This window comes from Cicer arietinum, chromosome 3, assembly GCF_000331145.2.
Source record: "Cicer arietinum cultivar CDC Frontier isolate Library 1 chromosome 3, Cicar.CDCFrontier_v2.0, whole genome shotgun sequence".
Lineage (NCBI taxonomy): Eukaryota > Viridiplantae > Streptophyta > Magnoliopsida > Fabales > Fabaceae > Cicer > Cicer arietinum.
Window position 1 is genome coordinate 19,745,114 of NC_021162.2, and position 20,905 is coordinate 19,766,018.

At 31.3% G+C, this 20,905-nt stretch overlaps 1 pseudogene; it reads right to left on the minus strand.

Annotated features, from left to right (window-relative positions):
- The window catches only part of LOC140919677 (uncharacterized), a 23,292-nt pseudogene extending 5,673 nt beyond the window's left edge, over nt 1–17,619 (minus strand).
- Between the last annotated feature and the right edge of the window lie 3,286 nt (nt 17,620–20,905).

The following is a 20,905-nucleotide window of genomic DNA, read 5'->3' on the forward strand; positions in this document are numbered from 1 at the left end:
ACATTCTAAATCTTTGGTGGTATCCATTTATCTACAACAAGTTCAACATGTAGTTTAGTATAACTTCAACAAGCTCAACATGCAGTATTCTAAGTACATATCAGTATCAGTATATCTTAAACAAGCTCAACATGCATTTTAGTGATAACAAAAAATTAATAAAATCAATACCCGAATAATGAGGGTTCGAAGAAATACATTAAACAACAGAAATGAGGGTTCGCAGAAATACGATTCGCAGAAAGTTCGTAGAAATACGATTCGCAGAAATATGGTTTGAAGAAATACGTAATGAGGGTTACGTATTTCAATGAAAATATATTGTGTGTAATGGGTGATATGATCGTGGATGGAAATAAGGTTCGAAATGAGGGAGATGATCGTGGAAATAAGGTTCGTAATGGAAGAGATGATAGGGTTTGCAAAGGAAGAGAAGAACGATGAAGGTTGAGATGATAGTGAAGTTTACGTAATGAAGAGGAAATTGAAGCGGTTTATTGTTATATATAAAACCCTTTTACAACGCTTTTTTATAAGCCTTTTACAACGCTCATTGGAAAAGCGCTCTAAAAGGCCTCCTTATTTTATTTTTAAAAAGGCTCTTTTACAGCGCTTGTTGGAAAAGCGCTCTAAAAGGCCTCCTTATGTTATTTTTAAAAAGGCTCTTTTACAGCGCTTTTTCCAAGAAGCGCTATAAAAGACCTCATTGTTTTCTTATGTTATATGAATGTTTTTTTAAAGCCTTTTACAGCGTTTTTTCAAATAAGCGCTCTAAAAAGCCGCCTTATTTTACTTTTAAAAAGGCTCTTTTACAACGCTTCTTTGAAAAAGCGCTGTAAAAGACCTCCTTGTTTTTTTATGTTATATGAATGTTTTTTTAAAACCTTTTACAACGCTTTGTCAAATAAGCGCTCTAAAAGGCCTCCTTGTTTTATTTTTATATTTAAGGCTCTTTTTCAGTTCAGTTCAGTTCATGTAAATTACTACTTTATATTCAGTTCATGTAAATTACTAATTTATAATCAGTTCATACAATAACACAGTTCAGATTACATGCATAGCTTATATAAAACAATTAAACATATATATACATTAAGATGCCCTTCTTCTTTTCCTGGTGACATTCACATTTGTTTGTCCATTTACAATACGAAACGATGGATTAATCCAAATTCTCTCATCATGATCATCTCTAAGATATAAACCATCATCAGTTGAATCAATTTCATGTGGTTGTTGTGATGTTGCAAATAAAAGATCATTACCAACATCTTCATCATTATTGTTATCATCACTTATTTTATTGGTCGATAGGACAACATACCATTTATCATCAGCAGGATCAGTGACATAAAACACTTGTTGAGCTTGCGACGCTAAAATAAAAGGCTCATCTTTGTATCCCACCCTATTAAAATCGACAAGCAAGAACCCTGACTCATCAATCTGAACGCCATTATTATTATCGACCCACTTGCAACCAAATATGGGAACACAAAACATTGTGTAGTCTAACTCCCATATGCGCCCGATAACCCCAAAATATGATAGATTTGCATATATTGGATTTTTGTCTTTTGCACTTGAGACATGCATCGCTTCAGCTACGAGAGTGACTCCGCTATTTTGCATAGTGGTATGATCATCTTATTCTTTGGTATAAAATACGTAGCCGTTAATAACATAACCAGTGTAAGAAAAGACATGTAAACTCAGACCATTTGCTAGCCACCTCAATCTTTGTGAAATTGATCCGGGGTCTATATCAAACTTTGACTTTATGTGATTTTTTAACCATATTATAAAACTTCGATTGTGCTCTCAAGTTATCCAATTTTGATTCCTATTCATGTTTAAACGAGATAACTGATCCATGTGTATTGTAACATATGGTTGAACCTCATCATCATTGTGCAGAACATACATTTGTGCCTGCTCCCATTCTGTCCTTAATATAGTCAGTAGTTTCCTTCCAATTATCCCTTCTCCTAATATTCTCCCCGAATGACGAGACATGGGAAGCCCTATGGATTCAACATTGGACAGATATTCATTACAAAATTCAGCAGCTTCTTCAACAATGTACCGTTCAACAATACAACCTTCTGGTCGACTTCTACTTTTTACGTACCCTTTTAATATTTTCATATATCGTTCTATCGGATACATCCATCTCATATAAGCTGGCCCACAAAGTTGTGTCTCCTTAACCAGATGAACAGTAAGGTGAACCATTATATCAAAAAACGATGGTGGGAAATACATTTCAAGCTCACACAAAGTAACAACAATTTCCCTCTACAATGTCGGTAATTTCTGAGGGTCGATCACTTTACTACAAATTTCCCTGAAGAAGAAACATAATCTAGTTAAGGCTAGTCGAACTTTTTCAGGTAAAATGGAACGTATACCTATTGGTAGCAAATGCTCCATTATAATATGACAATCATGGGTCTTCAAACCTTTTAACTTGAGGTCTTTCATACAAACCAAATTTTTAATGTTCGAAGAGTATCCTTCTAGAACTTTAACTTCGTGTAGAAATTTACATAAAACAATTTTTTCCTTTCTAGATAGAGTATGAGCGGCTGGAGGTAGATATGTGCGATTTCCTTTCTTTACTGGAGCCAGTTCATTTCTTATTCCCATATCGACCAAGTCCAATCTTGCATTGACGCCATCTTTAGACTTTCCTGGAACATTGAGTAACGTACCAATAACACTTTCAAATACATTTTTTTCAATATGCATCACATCGAGGAAATGTCTTATATACAATGACTTCCAATATGGCAATTCAAAGAAAATTGACTTTTTCTTCCACCCAGTTTTCACCAGCTCTCCCGCAAAAGGTTTGCCAAATTTATTGGTCAAACCTTGTACTTTTTCAAGTATTTGATATCCAGTCGGTGCTAAAGGAGCTTTACCTTCCTCTGATTTTCCATTGAATGCATTTCTCCACCCACGATATTGATGACTATAAGGTAAAAATCTACGATTTCCAAGAAACACATTCTTCTTACAATGTTTCAACCGCATCCAATTTGTACTCTCTTCACATATAGGACATGCACACTGACCTTTAATGCTATATCCTGATAAATTACCATATGCTGGAAAATCATTAATTGTGCCGAACAACATAGCCCTCAAATTGAAACATTCTTTCTTATACCCATCATAAACTTCCACACCTGTCTCCCACATAATTTTTAAATCTTCAATTAAAGGAGTCAAGTATACGTCGATATCATTCCCCAGTTGTTTGGGTCCAGAAATTAACTGAGACAACATCATAAACTTACGCTTCATACATAACCATGGAGGTAGGTTATAAATCAACAAAATCACAGGCCACATGTTGTGTGGGATGCTTTGAAGACCATGTGGATTCATTCCATCAGTAGAAAGTGCAAGTCTTATATTTCTTGACTCTATCCCGAATTCTGGATACTCTTGATCAATTTTTTCCCATTGTGGGGAATCTGTAGGGTTTCGAAACATTTCATCTCTAATTCTTTCATCTGCATGCCATGTCAAGTGTTTCGAATCTTCTTCACTGCGATACATGCACCTAAATCTTGGTATTATAGGAAAATACAACACGACTTTTACTAGAGTAGATTCTTTCTTCTTATATCGAGAGACATTGCATTTCGGACACGCCTTTAGTAATTCATATTCGTTTCGAAATAAAATGCAATCGTTAGGACACACATGAATCATTTCGTAACTCATGCCAATAGAGCACAAAATCTGTTTAGCCTCGTAGGTTTGACTGGGAAGTTCATTATCATCTGGCAACATATCTTTTAAGAGTGTTAATAATTCTATGAAGCTTTTATCAGACCATCCATTACTCGCTTTTAAGTTGTGCAACTTTAATATCGCCGACAATCTTGTGAATTTAGTACAACCATTATATAATGGTTTCTCTGCATCACTCAACAAACTCTCAAACATTTTAGGACAATCTCGAAGATCTTCTTCAACTGATTTTGCAATCTCCTCAACTCGGTCTGGCTCATATGTATTTGTATCGAAGTCAATTGAAGCATATGTCGAACAATTCTCAAAATTAATGTTTCCTTTTTTTCTCACCATGTCTTATCCAACATGTATAGATTTGATCAATTCCATTACATGTTAAATGTCCTTCCAATTCATCTTTTCTAACGCGTTTTCCAAAACAACATTTTAAACAAGGACAAACGACTTTATTTGGATCTTTTGCATTCTTCACTGCAAACTCAACAAACTCCTTCACTCCATTTTCATACTCTTTTAACAATCGATTGACACACATCCATTTCCGATCCATATTACATGATCACCTATATAAATGCAGTTACAAAAATAATAAGCTACTGAACAGATCAACAAATTTCAAAAAGAAACCAATATCTACATATCTAATATTGGAAAATGGAAACCAATGTCCATTATTATGTAACAATTTCAAAACAGAAAAGATTTCAAAACAGAACAGATCAACAAATTTCAAAAAGAAAAGATTTAATATGTAACAATTTATTAGTTTTCAATTATTAAAAAACTAAAGATTTTTTGACAACAACAAATTAATAAATACCCGAGACAACGTAGATGGCCGCACAGTATGTAGAGGATATGAGGGTTCCCAGAGTAGAGGTGATGAGGGTTCGTAAATTTGTTTTTATTTATTTAAAAGTAAATGATTTTTATTTAAAGCGCATGTCTTTTACAACCCTTGTGAAAAAAGCGTTGTAATAGGTAATTTAATTATTTGAAAACGCATGTCTTTTACAGCACTTGTGAAAAAAGCGCTGTAATAGGTAATTTTAATTATTTGAAAGCGCATGTCTTTTACAGCGCTTGTGAAAAAAGCGTTGTAAAACATTATGTGAGGGCGCTTCAGTTTACAGCGCTTGTGTACAAGCGCTGTAAAAGCCTTGTAAACATTATGCGCAAACGCTATATGACCCTACAACAGTGCTTTTTTCACAGCGCTTGTCAAAAAAGTGATGTTATAGGCTTCGTTATTTTTAAAATATATTTACAACAGCGTTTGTATTTAGTAAGCGCTGTAAAATGAGCGCTATAAAATGACATTTTTCGCGTAGTGCTTAAATGTACGTACAATCACCCACATATCAATATGAATCACTAAAGTGTAGTGTCTCACAAACTAGCACAATGATGCAATCACGAGCAACCATGATTCAATAATCCTCGCAAGGATAAGGAAGTTCACTCTCGATAATTACACCCATGTGACCCATACCAATCAGCACGTAATTATGATATGCATGCGATTCTATATATATGCAACATTAATTTATTTTAACAAATGCAAATACTTCACAAACATATTTAAATAGTAGCACAGACATATTTAAATAGTAGCAGGCACAATAATTTAGAACAATTCTCATTTGCATTTCACTTAGCACATATTTACGTATGTCATATAGTACCAAAATCACCATTTCACACCAGACATGTTTTGTACTTATATTCAAATTCAGATCTCCTAATATGAATCCCATCTTTGGTTCCATATTAATTAAATTAATGTGCATGTTCATATCCAAATACACTGTTAGAGTTTTGCATCAAGAACAATTTATTTGATAATGACCCTTCTTCCTTTTCTTCATCTTTACCCAATGTCATGGTCATGGCCATTCCAACAAGTTGTGGAAGACCCTTAATTTTAAATCCTAAATTATACAATTTTAGGGTATTTGGTGTTGAAGTTTTTAGGCTTTTAGCCTAGTTTTTGGTAATTAGTGGGTTAAATGCCAAAAATATATTTTTAGAATTTAAATAAAAATTATTTGTTGAAGAATAATTTATTTACGTTACGAAGAATTGGACACCAGAGAGTTTTGTTAAAAATATCACTTGTCGCTGAAAATTTTATCTATCAATTGAGTTGCGACGAGAGTAGATATTTTTATCAAAATGGTTTGAGAAGTGATGATTTTCATAAATATCTAGATATTTAGGTATTTATTGGTTTAGGTTTAATTATTATATATATATATTATATATTATTATTATTAGTAATATATATATATATTAGAAAGGAATGAAAGGAACAGAGAAAGAAAACAAGAACGTTTGCTTCGTTCCCTGCCTTGCGACACTTCTTCTTCATCTTTCTTTCTTCTCCTTTTGTTTTCTTTCTTTTGTTCAAGAATAGAAACCCAAGGCTTAGTGGGTAAGAAAGCAAGGATTTCTCAGCTTCATACTTCCTCATTGTTTCGAAAACGAAGAAAAACGGTGTTAGGGATTTCAAAACCGTCAAACACAAACCTCCCCGTTTCTTCTAGATCTAAGTTTTCGTTTCGAGAAGAGGTAGAAGGGAAAGTTGCTCACCTCCACGCTACGGTGCTAGTGAACTAACTTTGGAAGGACATCGCGAACAAAGATTTTATCAGAATTACTCGCGATACCGTAATCGCTCGTTAAAGCTAATGTTAAGGTAACGGCTCCTTGCAAACTTCTAGTTTGCATTTAGGGACTTATCTGTGATTGTGTGGAAAAGAATTTTGTTAGGGTTAAAGTGTTGATTTGGGGAAAATGAATTTAAAGCTTTATGGGTAAAATCTTAGAGTTAGGTTTTGGTGATACTGATGAATGTTTCGCTGGAAATGAATTTAACCCATTGGTGTATGAATTTGAGTAAATGAAGTTTGACGTGTTAATAATTCATGCTTATGAAATTTGATATGTGTATGGTTGGATTTTGTGGAGAAATGAATTGATGTGTTTTGGTGTGAATCGTGGATTGAACTTGATAATATGTTTGAGTTTGTTTTGTGTGGAATTTGAAAACCATTAGAGTTAAGACCCGTGATAGGTGGCACCTCGGTAAACGATACGGGCCCGTGATAGGCAGTACGTTTATGGTTTTCGGTTTTTTTGTAAATTGTGCAGACCCGTGATAGGTGGCACCTTGGTAAATAGTACTTTGGCCTGTGATAGGCGGTACATTTACAATTTACGTTATTTTAGTAAGCCGTGCAGACCCGTGATAGGTGGCACCTTGGTAAATAGTACTTTGGCCTGTGATAGGCGGTACATTTACAATTTACGTTATTTTAGTAAGCCGTGCAGACCCGTGATAGGTGGCACCTTGGTAAATAGTACTTTGGCCTGTGATAGGCGGTACATTTACAATTTACGTTATTTTAGTAAGCCGTGCAGACCCGTGATAGGTGGCACCTTGGTAAATAGTACTTTGGCCTGTGATAGGCGGTACATTTACAATTTACGTTATTTTAGTAAGCCGTGCAGACCCGTGATAGGTGGCACCTTGGTAAATAGTACTTTGGCCTGTGATAGGCGGTACATTTATGATTTTACGCTTTTTTGTAAATTGTGCAGACCCGTGATAGGTGGCACCTTGGTAAATAGTACTTTGGCCTGTGATAGGCGGTACATTTACAATTTACGTTCTTTTTAGTAAACCGTGCAGACCCGTGATAGGTGGCACCTCAGTAAACGTTACGGGCCCGTGATAGGCAGTACATTTATGGTTTACGCTTTTTAGTAAATCGTGCAGACCCGTGATAGGTGGCACCTCGGTAATTGGTACTTTGGCCTGCGATAGGCGGTACAATTATGATTTACGGCCCTTCGAGGAGGGTTTTGGTTTGAATTCCGAATCCATGCATTTTGGCATATACGCATTGCATTAGGATGCTTGACACACGAGTCGTGTTTGATTCAAGTGTGTGATTCAGTGTTTGAACTTGAGATGTCATTGTAATTGTGATGATTGTACTAAGTGTCTATGTTTTGGAACAAATTGTGTGTAAGTGAAATTGATTGTAAAACTGTTTCGAAACTCAAGTTGTCGTGGTGATTGTGTGGTAATTGCTAAGTGTTATGTTTTGGTGTTGTGTGTGAATGTGATTGAATTAGTTTATGTAGTTTTAAGAAAAACATGCAGGGAAATCGATTCTTTTAAAAAGCTATTCCTCAAAATTGATTTGGCAATCGATTGGCGTCATTACAGGAGCTCAGCCATTTTGACAAAATCGATTTGGAAATCGACAGGGGATTTGGATGATTTGCTTCGTTCTGTCGTATGTTTGATATTGTTGGTGGAATTCTCTCTACACCATCACCTTTATGACCTATCAAGTTGCGAATAATTTGGCCAAACGCACCTCTCATTCTAGGCATTGCAATATATCAATATAAAAAAAAAAGGAAAAAAAATGCATTTCGGAACTTTCAGAAGGCCAAACTTTCGAAACATGATTCGGAAGTTTCATTGAATGCCAAACTTCCTAAACAACTTCGAAACTTTTCATGCATTCCAAAGTTTCGAAACTGGATTTTTACATTTCTGGATTTTTGCATTTCAAAACATTCATATTGTTCAAAAGTTTCGAAAGTTTCTGCAATTTGAAACTTTCATGTTGAATGAAACGTTCGAAAGTTTCATAATTTTTGGGAAAAATGTACTTCGAAAGTTTCATCATCATAGAAACTTTCAAAATTTTGAAAAAAATACTAATTCAGAAGTTTCAAAATTTCAAAGATTAGTCTTACTTTTCAATTGCGAATGTTTCTAATTTTCGAGATTTTGGTAATTTGAGATTTAAATATTTTAAACTTTTGAAGGAAATGGGTGAAAAAAGGAAAGTGAAATTTTTTGAGGGATTTTATAGATAACACTAAGGGCAAAATGGTCTTTTTCATATGAATGGGGGGTGGGAGGCAAAAGTGGGGGTGCACGGTACAATTCTCATAAGAGTTTAATTGTTAATTTGTTTTTAGACACACTTATTTTGGCAGTCTCTTAACTTAATTTCAGATAACACTTCAGTTTTTATTTTATTTTATCATTTATTTAATTTTGTTACAAAAATATGAGTTTAATTAAATTTGCATTATATTGAAGATGATAATTAATTTGATGAGTTTTGTTTGAAAAATTTGATGACTTTTTGTAAAAAAATAAAAGGGATAACATTGTTAACATTTTACAACATAAAAGATCAAATTGTTTACTTAAAATTAAATAAAGGACCAAATCAAAAGGAAAAAAAATAAAGGACTAAAGTGTTATCTGAAATTAAGTTAAGAGACAGTGAGAGTAATTTTGTCTTCTTTTTATTATAAAAAGTTTTATAATATTGACATATCTTAATCATTCATAGTGATTTTAGAAGTAATTATAATAAAAGTCAAATATTTTAATAATCTAACAGTTATGATTAATTAATATTATAAAAAAAAATATTTATATTGATAGTGTATATAAATTAAATCTTTATGATTAAAGTCAAATTTTTTTTGTAATAATTTAACGATTGTAATTGGTTGATAATATAAAAAAAACTTACAACAAAAAATATATAAATAAAATTCTTAATTTTTATTATTTAATACTTATTTCGTCCAAAAATTGGCCAAAGAAAATTAATGTATGTGATTGAAAATTTGGATCAAATACACTCACTTTTTTTTTTGGGTTAGTTTTTGCTTATATGTTGGAATAGTATTTTTCAGTCCCATATTTCATATATTCCTAATTTCGTCATTGGACGTGAGCATGACAATATGGACATTTGAGTTACATATTATGGATTTAAAAAGTGTCATTTTAATATTGAATAATTTAATATTTCAAGAAAATATTCAATAATTTCAAAATTATGTTTTAAACATTTTTAAAAAGACCGAAATTGTTTTCTATTTGTTTGTTATAATAAAAATTGTTCAAAAAATAATAATTAAGAAAAATAATTTTTCAAGAGACTACTAAAAATATTTTATCAACTAGCAAATAACGATGTTGTTATGATGAAATTCAAATTCGAACTAAAAACCTCACAATTGTATGCACATTTCTTTATCATTAATCTATAGAAAGAAAAAAAAAATACATTCTTATTTAAGCAGTTTTAAATTTTTTTTTAGTTTTATTTTCATTTTTTCAAAATATTAATAATAAGCATATAAATTTTTTGAAAAGTAATCATTTAAAAAAATAATTATATTTTTAAGAAATATTAATTATTATTAATATAATAAAATAATTATATTATTTTTTTTGTAATAATTTAACGATTGTAATTGGTTGATAATATAAAAAAAACTTACAACAAAAAATATATAAATAAAATTCTTAATTTTTATTATTTAATACTTATTTCGTCCAAAAATTGGCCAAAGAAAATTAATGTATGTGATTGAAAATTTGGATCAAATACACTCACTTTTTTTTTTGGGTTAGTTTTTGCTTATATGTTGGAATAGTATTTTTCAGTCCCATATTTCATATATTCCTAATTTCGTCATTGGACGTGAGCATGACAATATGGACATTTGAGTTACATATTATGGATTTAAAAAGTGTCATTTTAATATTGAATAATTTAATATTTCAAGAAAATATTCAATAATTTCAAAATTATGTTTTAAACATTTTTAAAAAGACCGAAATTGTTTTCTATTTGTTTGTTATAATAAAAATTGTTCAAAAAATAATAATTAAGAAAAATAATTTTTCAAGAGACTACTAAAAATATTTTATCAACTAGCAAATAACGATGTTGTTATGATGAAATTCAAATTCGAACTAAAAACCTCACAATTGTATGCACATTTCTTTATCATTAATCTATAGAAAGAAAAAAAAAATACATTCTTATTTAAGCAGTTTTAAATTTTTTTTTAGTTTTATTTTCATTTTTTCAAAATATTAATAATAAGCATATAAATTTTTTGAAAAGTAATCATTTAAAAAAATAATTATATTTTTAAGAAATATTAATTATTATTAATATAATAAAATAATTATATTAATAGTTTTCGTTTCTCACAATGTTATAATTTAGCAATTAAAAAATAAATTTTTAAATATGTATATTTACATATATATTCAATGAATACATCGAAACAATATAATATAAATTGATGTTAGTGGAATTATCAATTTATCATCAATCAATAGGTATTAAAAATTATTATAAATGAAATAATGATTAAAAATAAAATTATACATTGTCAATATGAATTAGTGTATCCTTCATCTAGCTAATTGATTTTGATTATGGCTTAATTCTCCCTCTCAACAATTGATATTGATCAGTTATAGTGGCCATAACACCAACATAATGAAGCCACTTTACGATGATGGCTTTCAACTATAGGTGAAAGCACCACCAATAATAATGTGTTGTTGGTATAATCATTATACATTAATATGCATCAAATCAACCTAATTTTTTGGGGTCAAAAAGTAGGAAGAAAATTGTTGAGCTTTGATTGAAGTAGGAATTAAGGGAACTTAACAACAACCAAAAAATTACCTGAACTCAATTGAGTCAACAATTGATCAAACTTGATGAACAATATGACAAAAATTAATCCAACACTCTGTGCTCCGGTTGTTGCTTTTTGAATCATGTAACACTCAATTTGCCAAATATTTGAACTCTAAAGTTAAACATGAATTTTCAAATAATGATTACTTGCATGTGGGAAATTGATGCGAAATATGAGAACCTCTGTTCTAAGGAAGAAAAATAGAAAACCTTACAAAATAGAATACTACAATCTTTAAATTGATATTGCTTAATATAAATAAAAAAATCTAGACGCTCGTGTTTCAATATATATGGTCATGGTAACACAATAGTGGATTAACACAACATTAACTTCATATCCACTTGACCAATGATTTTGTGAGGAAGGTTTTCAAATGCGAGCCTCAAGAGAATATGCAACTATTGTATTCATTTAATATGAAATTAATGTTGCACAATTTTGTAGTGAACCACACCATAAAAAATGTTTCAATGGGCCTTTATTTGGTATGATTAATGTCGAACATAGTACAACTTCCATATTTATTTGGTATGCACTAAATATTGGACACTTTTGTAGTGAATTAAAACATAAAATTGGTGAAGTTAATAATGAGAAGGATCGGCACTACATTAATTACATATTTAAGTATTGGTGGTTTTCTGAGACACGTTTCCATGTGTGGACCTTGAGAGAACGTGAAATTAACGTATTCATTTATTATGCAACTAATACTACTTACTTTTGTAGTGAATCAAAATATATAAATTGTTTCATTGATTATATCCATTTGGTATGCAATTAATGTTGCTCATAGAGTGGTGTGTTTAATAGAGCGATGTGTGCTTCATCATTAAACATGTGTTTTGATATTGATCAAACTCTGCACGTGCATTGAATAAAGAAATTAATGGTATTAGAGTTAGAGAGAGATTAAATAGAATTAATTTGGATTCTAGGGTTAGGATTAGATTTGTGCAAATTAGGATTGGAGAACTTAGTAGAGTCTAGTCATAATAGATAAATGAGGCTAATTTGTTACAAATAAGTGAGTTAGTGAACAAATTTTTTAAAGACACTTATTAAAAATTTGTGATTGTTTATGGTTTTAATCCTCGATCTCTGTTTGGTTTAGTTCCATTACTTTTTTTCACTCAATTATTTTAAATGGAAAAAAGAAGATTAGAATTTTCCAGAAAATATATAATAAATTTAGCTCGACGTTGAGAAAATAAAGGGTGGCATATGCTTGTGTTTAATCCCAATGATTGGTTATGACTACACCTTCTAGAACTTTAAAGGATTAATGATAATGATATAAGCTAGATTTGTCATTAATGTGAGTTCTCCTTTTAATATGTTTCACTTCATTCCCTTTGATGTAAACACAATTTGTGTCATTTGATGTAGGACACGATTTGAGGACAACTTATTTCTTTGATGACATGAATAATAATGCCACATATTAAAGCTCCCATCAATGTGATCAAACAAATGTGCACTACAAAATATTCAACAAAACACTTGCTTAATTGATTTGTGCAATTAAACTTTGTTAGATCGATTTTTATATATTTGTTAGATCGGTTTCTTTTTCGATCTAACATCATAAAATCGACTAAAATGATAGATGTAACAAATCAAAATTCAAAATTGATTAATTAGATCGATTGAATTTGAACCAATCTAACAAGTCAATTCAAAAATGATTTATTAGATCGGTTAAATTTGAACCAATATAACGAGTCAAATTTAAAATTGATTTATTACATCGATTAAATTTGAACCAATATAACAAGTCAAATTCAAAATTGGTTTATTACATCGGTTTAATTTGAACCAATATAACAAGTCATATTCCAAATTGATTTATTATATCGATGAGCCAACCGATTTAAATAATTAACTTTTTAATTTTTTTTTCTTCATAACTTTCACCCTCACATATGCAACCTCATAATTTCACATATTACCCTATTAACTAGAATTTCTCGTTCAACCATAAAACACAAAATTTCATACAAAGCTTTACATTTAAAAATCAATGACAATGAGTCATAACTTTTTTACAAAATCAAAGCTACATAATCTTCACTACTTATTAAAAACAAACATTATCTTCTATTAACAGTCTAAAGATATTAAAATGATACAAGTGTTTCAAACACTTTCTATTAGTTCAAGAATCAAGTTTGCACAACGTTGTCGAACATTCATCATTTCATCATCTTCGAATGGTTTTGAGTTTCCAAATATCTGAATTATAAACATTGAAATAACAAGATTATCTAAATCATGTGACCATAAAAATCATGAGTAGTTAATTAATACTAACTTTGAAAATATCTATCACATACCCGTGTCCATGAATCAACAAGACCACTAGATACAATGTTTAACATATGTATCATAATGTAGTAGCCACACTCATAACCTTTAGGTTGTCTTTGGCACTAAAATTGCATATCATATGTAAATTATAGTGAGTAAATATTATATAGATAGAGACATATAAATTATAATTGAAATTCTATATATATAACTTAAACAACTTACAGTGGGAATGCTCCATGTGGGTTTATTCTTTCTTAATCTTCGCAACTTATTATATTCACCTAAAGCTCTAAAAAAATAAAATATTCATTAAAATTGTATTATAAAACATATCAAAAACTTCATGTACGTATACTTATACGGGAAATACATTAAACACTTATAAATCGAGATGTGCATGATATTTTTACTTGGTTTCCATCCCAACGAACATAGGAAGACTATAGTATTCTTCCTAGAACAAATAACGAGCAATTGTCAATGACGACTATATTGTGCAAAAAGTTAAAAGTGCTAAGTACATTTATGTTATAAACTTATAATGGATAAATTATATAAAATTTTACTTACTTGTTGAGATAAGGTAATAGATAACACTCTTTTTGATCCTGCTACAACTTATTTTTAATGTATTTTTGAGCCCCAGTAGAATCATATTCACTCTGAATGAAAATGGATCAATGAATCCATACACGCCACTCTTCCCCAAGTCAATACAAAGGCGATGTATATATCTAAGATATTGAAATAAATAAATTAAAATAACTATTTGTCATAAATGAAATTAATTTTTTGACTAATTTTACAAATTAAATGTACTTACGTCAACCATATTTGTATAATAGTGATGCACAACTCTCGATTACCCATACACAACTCCACTATATCGCTTTGTCCAAGAACAAACACTTCACTTGTCTCATGTTCCAATTTTAGCTCTATAGACAATGATATACTCATCGACTTTAACAACAATTGTTGAATACAATCTAATTGAGATTCAGATTTTTTGAGTGGAACGTCAACTTTCATAAATATGTCAGCCTCCTAAATAATTAAAGATAAATTATTAGTCATTTAAAATATTTCAAGTGTAAATAGAAAAAGACGTATGTAACGAATACCTTATCAGAAACAAGCCGCAAAAGTCTTTTTGGCCATTGAATGAAAGTATTTGAAGCATGACCAACTATTGTCACCTCATCAGTGGGCATAGGTACTTGAGCATTTGCATCTAAAACCTTGGTAACCACCACCCTAACCATATCATTATCTAACAACTGATTGTGTAAGGTGGGCCCCAACTTGTACGCATCAGCATATGCCACTACAGAATCATTATTATCAATATATAATTTACATTGTTCTGAGATATCATTATCCTCATCCTCTGGTATAGGTAGTTCAACATAACAACTTCCCTTCATGAACAAATTTGGATTTTGTTGTGATAGCTCCTACAAAACTTTATTTTTAATCACATTAGTAAGCTCCTCTATTTGGTGGCTACTGAAAGCTGGTGGTGTGGAGGTATAATGAGAACGTGATCCAAAGTATTGTTGAATCCCCACACCTCGACCAACATCACGAACACGACCAGGGTACTCAGGTTTCCCAATGGCCTCCGTCAAGATATTTGTACGTCCATGAGGAACAAAGGTTCCTTGAGACGTTTGTTCAACCAATGAATCCTTCAAGATATAATTTATAGATACAATTACTATCAAATGAACCATACCAAGTGATAAGTAAAATTGCCACAAGCATAATAAACTGGACTAGAATAGACATGAAGCTCTTCTATAATTCAAAAAATCTAATAATCAGTCATAGAAAACACAACATAAAACTTTCCTTCACATGGTAAATGTATGACAGATAAATAATTAGAAAATTTGGTCTACTCCTTGTGTTACTAGGTCAGATCATGAACTGATTTGGTATTAGCAAACAACATTGAATCGCACAGTCAGAAAAATCCTTAGTAATAGTAATGTTTGATTGTTCAAAACAAATATTGCTACACACTAGTAGGACTAGCAGATAGTTAGGTAAAACAATATACACCATAAAAAACACAAATATCCCATTCATCATATGAACAGGAATTTAGCAAACATAAGTTATTTTCATAAATCCACATATTCAATGTCAGATTAAAACAACAAAGAAGGCATGCATGAAATCAATACATAAATCATGGGGAGAGATTTTTACCAAACTAAAGTAACAAGTTTTAATCTAATCTAAGAATGAACACAAAAGCCTCACAAAGAGCACCAATATAAGGGGCTTTCTAGTGAGGCAACATAGCAATTGTGTTAATAAACAAAAGGCGTTGTATGTTCTAACTAATATGTGAGTGTTGTGCTCTTCCACACTATTTGACAATCTATTTTGTTATTGCATGATTTTATGTGGGACTCACTAAAAAATTTGGATCCACTTTTTTTTGTTGAGACTCACATGAAATTCACCTAATAAAAAGTAAATCGGAATTTGGAAACAATGTTATTTTAGTATTTCTGCTGTCTATTATTTAAACTTAACATCTCACACATAATTACATGAAGCAAAAAGGGACCTGTAATCCTTGGGAAGACAGAAAACTAACATACTGATGAAATTGAAGTTTGGAAATGTCTCTGTAAAACACTAGCATGCAGCTAGATGATGTCATTCTCCTCAAAATAAATGAAACACAGTTATATTGCTAGTAGTTGTTGACTTCTATTTCAATGTGTTATATATGCTCAATTTTTTTTTATCCTGTAACTAAATTTAATTATAATGTTTAAACATCATAATAAGATAGAATCTTTAGATCACAAGTTTCTATTAATTTGTTACTACCACTTGTATTTTTAACCGTATTTTTAATCTTCGTCAAGCATACACAATCTTCTCCAATCTAATCCACGCCAAATTCACTAAGCATATAATAAACATAAACAATTACTTAAATTCCATGACCATTAGTTTAAATCAATAATTGAATAAGATTGTTATATGAAAATGAAAAATAATCAATTTTATGTTGCACAATTACTTACAATTTTTTCTGCAATGACACAAGCATCTTCTGATGAGTAATCTTCTGATGGCTTTTGTTGGGCTCTCTTCCACTTTTCATGGCGTGATGGTGGAGATTGAGGTGCAACTATTGAATTTCCAGATGATTCTTGTCTTTGTTTTATTTTTTTATTCATCAATATTTCAGTAAGCAACTCATATCCCCCACGAGACATTAGGTGAGGGTATTTATTATGAGACTGAATCATTTGTGCCTTCTTTCGTTTCTCATATTATAAATAATACACCAATTAAATGTAATAATAAAAATAAATTATTAAGAGAAACTAAATTATAAATCTAGCTAACCACAAAGGAAAGATCCTGTCGTTTATGAACAAACGTCTTCCATATGTCCTTATCAAAGATAAGTATATGCCTCAAGAGGAGATTTGTGACTCAAATCTCCACCATTTAAATATCTAGATGCTAGACTAGTTTTAAATGCCCTCCAAAGTTCCCCATCATATGAAATCCATTTCTTTTTCAAAAAATCAGAATCAGGAACATCCCATTTCACATACATTACAAAACAAATGGAAGAGTTAGTGTATGACATTAAAATATATTTACGAAATTATATATATACTAAAATATTCACAAAACTAAAAGTACCTTAATAGATTTCCATATCTGATTTTTCAAGTCGCTATCTACGCCGTCCCAATTATCCACCAAAATACTGACAAAGCTTCGAGCAAGGGAAGCAACATGACCCTTAAAGTTTTTCCTATTTATCCTTGAAGGTAATCCAGTCAATGGATCTAAATCAATCGATAAATTCTTACCTATCATATATTTATGTTTCAACTTTGCCATACGTGTAACACGCATACCCTTTCTTTGTGTAGACTGAGTACCCTCCACACTTTGCGAATGAGCTGACGCATTATTCATGTGTCCTTTTTTAAAAAAAGAATAATAATGGTCAATAGTAATTCAAAATAATGGAGAAAAATAATTATAAGCAATCATTTCATATATTGGTAAAAACAATAAACCATCAAAGTAAATATTATCGATAATGTGAAATTTATTAAGATATATTATCATTATTACCATTTTACTTCTTACGAGTCTTATGTTTGAATATTCTCCCGTATCCCTTCTTGATGATCATCACGAGTGGCATACTCATCGTCCACTATAGTTTCTTCAATGAAAGTAAGTATTCGTTGTGAGAATGAAGGAGTCTCAGAAATATCTAACGTTGAATCTAGACTTTCATTTGGTCCATGAAAACGTTTACGTAGGAGAACCCCTAACCATTTTTTCTTAGAAGGATCACTAACATAAAACATTTGTTTTGCTTGGGATGCCATAATAAAAGGCTCATCCTTATACGCTACCTTCTCAAGGTCCACCAACGTAAAACCAAAATCATCAATTGTAACACCATTATTGATGTCAATCCATTTACATTTAAAAACAGACACTTTAAATTTAATGAAATCGACATCCCAAATCTCTTCAGTGGTCCCAAAGTAAGGTATGGATGTTGTAACATGGTTTTTATCTTTTGAACTAGAGGAATGCATGGACTCAGCTACGGCCATAACCCTACTATTTTGCATGGTACTACTGTCATCTTGACTTTTGTGTAAAATTTAAAATTATTGATATCGTAGCTAGTCCAAGTTATGACATCAAAATGAGGCCCATTTGCTAGCCATTTTAATGTATCATAAGTTGTATTGTTGGTTAAAATGGTTTCTTTAAACCACTTTAAGTAAGTCTTGTTATGCTCATTCAACAACCATTTTTCATTCATTCTAGGATATTTTTCCTTCACAATACTTTTATGAGTAGAAAGGTAAGGTTGAACCTCATCAGTGTTATTCAATATATACAAATGTGCTTGAAGTACTTCCTCTTGTCCCATGCTCTTAAGTTTTAAGCCTCGTATACCATTATCCACACATGTTCCCTCATGACGAGATCTAGGAATTCCTATGGTTTCTGCTTTCGACATATAGTCAGAACAAAATTCAATAGCTTTTTCTGCTATGTACCTTTCAACAATAAATGCTTCAGGACGGTGTGGATTCTTCACATATCCTTTTAAAATCTTCATGTAACGCTCGAATGGATACATCCACCTTAGATAAACAGGACCACATAATTTAGTCTCCCTAACTAAATGAACAATTAAATGAACCATGATGTCAAAAAAAGAAGGAGGAAAATACATCTCTAGTTGGCACAAGATAATAAAAATTTCATTTCCAACTCATTTAATTTTTGAGGATCAACGACTTTGCTACAAATAGCGTTGAATAATAAACACAACCTAGTTCAGACCTCTCTTACTTTTTTAGGCAATATGCCACGTAAAGCCATTGGTAGTCATTGTTGCATCAATATGTGGCAATCGTGAGACTTTAAGCCAACTAATTTCAAATCTTTCATTGAGACAAGACTCTTGACATTTGAGGAGTAGCCATGTGACACTTTTATTCCCCTTAAACACTCACAAAAGCATCTCTTCTCCTTTTTTGACAATGTATGATAAGCAGAAAGCAAATATGTTCGTTTACCTGTTGATTATGGAGCTAACTATTGTCGTATACCCATCTCAACCATATCTAGACGAAAATTTAGCCATCCTTTGTTTTCCCCTGATTGTTGAGAAGTGTTCCAATTACACTATCACACACATTTTTCTCCACATGCATCACATCAAGACAATGTCTTACATCTAGACTAGACCAATAAGGAAGATCAAAGAACACAAACTTCTTTTTCCATATATTTTTCTCATATGTCTGTTTTTGGTTCTTTCAAAAGATAATGTTGATATCCTTAACCCGTTGATAAACTTGCTCCCAAGTTAAGGATTTTTGGGAAATTTCATGCTCTTGGTGTCCATTAAATGCTTTTCTCAACTTACGATATGGATGATTAGACTTGAAAAAATTTTGATGCCCTACGTAAATAGTTTTTCTTACATGTTTCAATTACTGGTAGCATGTTCCTTCTTCACATATAGGACATGCCACACAAGTTTCCATATGTAGGAAAGTCCTTGATGGTGCAAAATAGCATTGCACACATCTTAAAATATTCACGGGAATACCCATCAAACACATCAACACCTTCCCAAAACATTCTCAAATCTTCAATCAATGGACTTAGATAAACATCTATGTTATTTGCAGGTTGTTTTGGACCTAAAATCATCATAGATAACATGATGCATTTACGCTTCATGCAAATCCAAGGAGGTAGGTTGTAGATAACTAGTAGATGTTAGACATAAGTCCTCTTGATCATGATTTTGACATAATTAACAAACATACAATGTGTTGAGACAAACTCTCTATTTTGAAGTTTTGATGAAAATAAACAAAGGTTAATTAAGAATGTTAATTATGATTCTAAATGTTATGTTAATTTAACTTGTGTTCTTGACTGGTTTTAATTAAGCGAAGAATCAAGCAAATACAAGAAAAGACAACAACAAGATCATTCTGCATCATAAACAGAGAATGATCTTCAGCTTCACCGAATTATCTATCATAGCATATTGTTCAAAGTTTATCTACATCGTTAACAAAGAATCTGTCCTGGAAATGTGTTCATATCTAATCAGTACATGGAAAGGAACAAGTAGGATTCATCCAAACTAAAAAAGGCTAGTTGATCACAAAGATCAAAGGGTTCAAAGATGGACAAAAGTCATGACGGCTTAAGAACTCCAAAATTCAAATGTCAAGAAAACTTGATCAAACTGGGTATATGACAAGACAAGAACAAAGGAAATACAGAACATTCAAAACGGGAACTCCAGAATGATTATTGAAGCTCAAGAAAGTTCAAACTGATAAAACCAAGAACGTTAATCATTCTCCGTTTCCTGCACATCAACAGCAGCCTTGCATCCTCTCTGTTTCAGTCTGCAATTCGCTTCAAATCTTCTCCAACCTTCTCTAGCTACACTCAAGACTCAAGACAGATAATGTACCATCCAAGATCAATGAAGAAACGTCAAAGAAAGGACAGAAATGCTTTCAATGCTAAAACATCAAAAGTCAAAAAGCTGTTTTCAAAGCAGCATTATTTTTATTCTAAAAATAATGTTTTAGTCAAAAAAGCATGGCCTCTCCAACAGCTATTTCGTACATCCCCAGCCTATAAATAGAAGGCCATTATCTCAGTTCAAAATAAGAAATTCAAGTGCTAA